Source organism: Oryctolagus cuniculus, chromosome 13 (genome assembly GCF_964237555.1).
Source record: "Oryctolagus cuniculus chromosome 13, mOryCun1.1, whole genome shotgun sequence".
Lineage (NCBI taxonomy): Eukaryota > Metazoa > Chordata > Mammalia > Lagomorpha > Leporidae > Oryctolagus > Oryctolagus cuniculus.
Window position 1 is genome coordinate 18,737,354 of NC_091444.1, and position 5,506 is coordinate 18,742,859.

The following is a 5,506-nucleotide window of genomic DNA, read 5'->3' on the forward strand; positions in this document are numbered from 1 at the left end:
TCTTCAAAAAAAGTAGCTTCTTTTTCAGACCCTCCCTGTCTCCAAAGGAATTTGTAGCCAACGGTACTGTAACCAATGATTCGAACCCGGGCACTCGCTCTGTTGACAACTAAGACTGTGGCCGGGGAGTGGTAATGAGAAGGTGGTTTCAGCATAACTCACTGGAAAGAGTGAAGGGACAGCAACTCCTGCCGCTGATAGAGCAGGCGGCGTCTCCGCAAAGGACTGAGAGTCCAGTCTGCGCTTAGATTTTGTTTTTTTATTTATTTATTTATTTATTTTTTGGCAGGCAGAGTGGACAGTGACAGAGAGACAGACAGAGAGAAAGGTCTTCCTTTGCCGTTGGTTCACCCAACAGTGCACCGCGCTGATCCGAAGGCAGGAGCCAGGTGCTTCTCCTGGTCTCCCATGGGGTGCAGGGCCCAAGCACCTGGGCCATCCTCCACTGCACTCCCTGGCCACAGCAGAGAGCTGGCCTGGAAGAGGGGCAACCGGGACAGAATCCGGCGCCCTGACTGGGACTAGAACCCGGTGTGCCGGCGCCGCAAGGCGGAGGATTAGCCTAGTGAGCCGTGGCACCAGCCCTCTTTTTTATTTTTTAAAGATTTTATTTATTTATTTGAGAGGTAGAGTTATAGACAGAGGGAGAGACAGAAAGGTTTTCCATCCGCTGGTTCACTCCCCAGATGGTCACAATGGCCGGTGTTGAACCGATCCGAAGCCAGGAGCCAGGAGCTTCTTCTGGGTCTCCCACGTGGGTGCAGGGTCCCAGGCACTTGGGCCATCTTGTGCTGCTTTCCCAGGCCATAGCAGAGAGCTGGATTGGAAGTGTAGCAGCTGGGACTTGAACCGGCGCCCATAAGGGATGCTGGTGCCACAGGAGGCTTAGCCCACTACACCACAGCACTGGCAAGACAGAGTTTTTATGGACGTGAGAACGGGTTCCCTGTTTCTTCTCCACTCCTCCCTGTTCTGGGAAAGTCTGGGTGGGAGGATTCTGGGATATGGAATTCCACTAAGCAAACCCCTTGGGACAACACTGGCCATCAGGGTTCCTATGTATTGGAGAAGCAAGTGACTCCGTCAGCCCCGTAATTCTGACCTTGTTGGACTAGGACTCCCTCCTCCCTGAGTCACTGAGCTCCTTTTGATAAAGAACAGGCAGGGACACATGGGCCAGGGGAGACAGACCGGAGGCTGAGTCCTGCTTTCAGGACTTGTGTCCGCGTTCCATTGCGCAGAAATTTATTTCTTTGTTCTTTAAAAATATTTATTTATTTATTTGAGAGGTAGAGTTAGAGAGAGAGAGAGAGAGAGAGGTCTTCCATCTGCTGGTTCACTCCCCAAATGGCTGTAATGGCCAGGGTTGTGCTGACCCGAAGCCAGGAGCCAGGAGCTTCTTCCAGATCTCCCACATGGGTGCAGGGGCCCAAGCACTTGGGCCATCTTCCACTGCTTTCCCAGGCCACAGCAGAGAGCTGGATCAGAAGAGGAGCAGCCGGGACTAAAACCTGCGCCCATAAGGGATGCCTGCGCCGCAGGCGGAGGTTTAATCTACTGTACTACAGGGTCTGCCCCTGTTTTCTTTAAAACATCCCATTTTCTTTGGCCCCCCTTTGGCACACAGGCTGACGTCTGTCTCGCTGTTTTAGCAGTATTCTGCTCCCCAGCCGGCGGACACCCCCTCCCACCGCCTCACCCAAGCCCGCCTTTTCCAGCCAAGTCCCAGGAGCTTGCTGTGCGATCTGGGCGTTCTGACTAGAATTTGCCACCTTTGGAACATTTCCCAGGATCGCTGAAAGATGCTGGGCTTGCCACTCACTCTCCCTGAGTAAAGCTGGGATTAACCATTTACAGATGCTGTCTCTTTCTGTCAAACAAAACTGTGCTCTCTCTCTGCAGGCGACGTGCTCCAGACGGGACACACTGCACATGGTCCACAGCAGAGATTCCCCGCAGGCTGCCCCCGCCTCTGATGCCAGTCGGGAGCCCCAGGTGGTGTCACCTGTGTTTCTAAATGGTTGGCCGAAAGCTGGTAGGCTGGAAGGGCGGCACTAGCACAGGTGGACAGAATAAAGCGGGAAGTGTGTGGGGTTGAGTGAGGGGAGAAATGTAGAAGCAAGGCTTGGAAGCAGTCCAGTGTCAACACATTATAAGTCTTGCCCAAGTCCAGTAACCTGGGAGGTGGGTCCCAGCCCTCCCCTGGGGACATCTCTGCCCCTTGTGACACCTCCGGGGAGTCGTCCCAGCCCTGCCCCCTCGGGCTCTTAGGTCTGTTACAGGAGACAGCTGGAACAGAGGTCCTTGTCTCTCTGTAGGAAAACAGTTTCACACGTGAAACAGAGCAGTGGTAGGTGAGCTCGCCGGATGGGAGGCGGAGTGGCCAGGACTTGAACCCGTGCTCTGACAGAGAATGGCAGTGCCTCAGGCAGGGGCTTACCCTGCTGTGCCACAACTCTGGCCCCTGTTTACCATTTATTATCAGGGATCTCACAAAGGATACAGATGAAGAGATGCGTAGGCCAGGCAGGTGGGAAGGGCTGGGTGCTTCCTCCCTGTTTCCGGATGGGCCCGCCCTCCAAGGACATGACAAACCCCAGCTCTAGTGGCCGGCACTGTGGCATAGTCCGTTGGGCATCCGCCTGCAGCGTTGGCATCCCATATCAGCGCCGGTTCATGTCCCAGCTGCTCCTCCTCTGATCCAGCTCTCTGCTATAGCCTGGGAAAGCAGTAGAAGATGGCCCAGGTACTCCCAGCTCCTGGCTTCGGATTGGCCCAGCTCTAGATGTTGCAGCAATTCGAGGAGTGAACCAGAGGATGGAAGACCTTTCTCTTTCTCTCTCCCTCTCTTGTCTGTAACTTCACCTCTCATGTAAATACATAAATCTTTTTAAAAAAGTGCTCATTATGATGCGTTAGCACAATACAAGTCTCTCTACCTGGCACCATGACATTCTGAATGGCCCTGAGTACCTGTGGAAGTGACCACACAGAGAGAAAAGAGTTGGCTCTCTCATTCCTGGAAGTCACCACTGCTTTCCCAGAAGAAAGATGAACATTTTGCCCAAATATTCACATATATTTCCGGGACCCCATATATGTAGAATCTGAACAACACGTGGGGACCTGGGAGATCTGGGGGAAGTTCTTGGCTCCTGGCTTCAGCCTGGAGCCTGGCTTCAGCCCTGCCCATTCGGTCATTTGGGGAGTGAACCAGCAGAAAAAAGATCTCTTCTTTAGCTCTCCTCTTTCTCTGTAACTCTGCCTTTCAAATCCATAAATCTTGAAAACACAAAATCCTGCTCACGTCCCCATAACTTTTGTAGGTGGTCCATGCCTTCCCCCAAAGGAAACACCCCTCCAGGAATCTTCCCTCCCAGTGCCAGGAGAATTACCCAGTCTGATAACACTGGATAATAAAACCTTGGAGGAATTTCATACCCAGAAATCCCTTTGTCCAGCACTATCCAGAAGAAGAGGGAGGGGGAAGGAGAATGGTGGGGGGAAGTGGGCCCCATGCCCATATGCCCCGGCCTAAATGTAGACTGGACGCTCTCTGGGACTCTTCTGAAGTCGCCCAGCCCACCTAGGGGATTCATGGGCTCATTAAAGTTTGCCTGCTTGCTTACTGCTACTCTGTCTCAGGTCTGAAATTCTCTTCTTATTTATTTATTTATTTATTTGAGAGGTAGAGTTACAGAGGGAGGGAGAGACAGACAGAGAGGTTTTCCATCCGCTGGTGCACTCCCCAAATGGCCGCAACGGCCAGAGCTGGGCTGATCTGAAGTCTGGAGCCAGGACTTCTTCCGGGTCTCCCACGCGAGTGCAGGGGCCCAAGGACTTGGGCCATCTTCCACTGCTTTCCCAGGCCATAGCAGAGAGCTGGGTTAGAAGTGGAGCAGCTGGGACTTGAACTGGTGCCCATATGGGATGCTGGTGCCACAGGCAGTTGCTTAGCCTACTATGCCACAGCGCCAGCCCCTGAAATTCTCTTTTGGAGAAACCAGGACTCCAGGCTCCTCTGCTAATATTGTCACTTTCTTGACGCATGACTGGTTTTTATCTCTAGCAGAAGCCAAGGGCCCTCCTGAGGCCTGGGTGTCTCACACAGGGTCTCGGTCTGTCTGGATCACAGCGCATCCTTAGCCATCTGGAAGTTCTCCAAGTCCTGTCCTCTCAGGTTACCGTGGAAGCTTTCCTACAGAGGCCTGATTGATTAAGTCATGGGCCCTTGGTGATCAACTTAACCTGCAGCACCTCTATCCTCCCTGGAGATTGGGGGTGGGGCTGAGAAGTCCGAAATCCTAACCAACCATGCCTTGGTCTTTCCTGTGGCCAGCCCCCTTCTTGAAGCTGCTGAGGGGCTGCCAGTCACCTGACATCTCACTAGCACACAAACAAGACACATCACTTGGTAGGATTTTAGCAGGTGTATGTCAGAGGACTGGGACAAAGATCAAACGTGTATTTCACAACATCACGTTCTTTTAAAAAAGATGTTATTTATGTTTGAGAGGCAGACAGATGTATGTAAATAGAGAAAGAGAGAGTGAGCGCACTCCCGCACGCACTGGCTCACACTGCAGATGCCTTGGAATGGGGCGGGGCGGGGCGGGGCTGGGTAAAACCTGGAACTGGAGCCAGAAACGCACCAGGTCTCCCACGGGTGCTGGAGCCCCGGAGCCATCAGGCTGCTTCCCAGGGTCAGCGCAGCAGGAGCTGAGCCAGGAGCTGGGGCCTGTAATGAAGCCGGGTGTGCTCATGTGGAACCTGGGTGCCGCACCCACTAGGCTGAGTGCTTGCCCCGTGTCATATCCTTGTACTTTACTTCTATAGGTGGATTTTACAAATGCCAAATATAAAGGAAATTCTAAATAACACCATCATTTTGACAGATAAATGTTTGCTGTTATTATCCTCTTGTTAGTGCCAAGCATGTTTTGTTCATTGTAGGATCTCTGCTACCTTAAACAGGGCAAAGGACTGGGTACCTCTGAACGAATGCAGGCAGGGATGGAGTAGTGCACGCTCTCAGTTCTTACGCTGAAGCTGCTGAGTAGATAAGGGAATGCTGTCGGGTAACATACTGCTTACTGCCGTTCAGAGGAGACGTCTGCCAGGTCAGTAACTTATGCTTTTGGGAAGGCATGTGGATAAAAGCTATGGAACTTTGTCTGGGAAAACGTAGAGAAGAAACTCTACAAAGACTTGCATCTGGTTCCGAGGACTTCACGGACAGCTGGAAGCCCGGACTTGAACTCTTGGTGACAGATGCAAGGTTTGCTCCTGGGGGCACTGGACTTCACAGGAAGGCAAATCCCAGTTCAGCCTCAGGCCATTCCCGGTGCTCTGCAACAGGGTAGCTGCCTGAGGGCAAGACGCTGGCACAGCAGGTCCGCGTGGAGAGAAAGCTGGGGGGGCTCTGGGGGTCGTGGGTTCAGTTTTCTTTCTGCCTCTCATGAGTCCGGGTCCTTGACACTGAACAGCGGGAAGGAGACAATGGCGC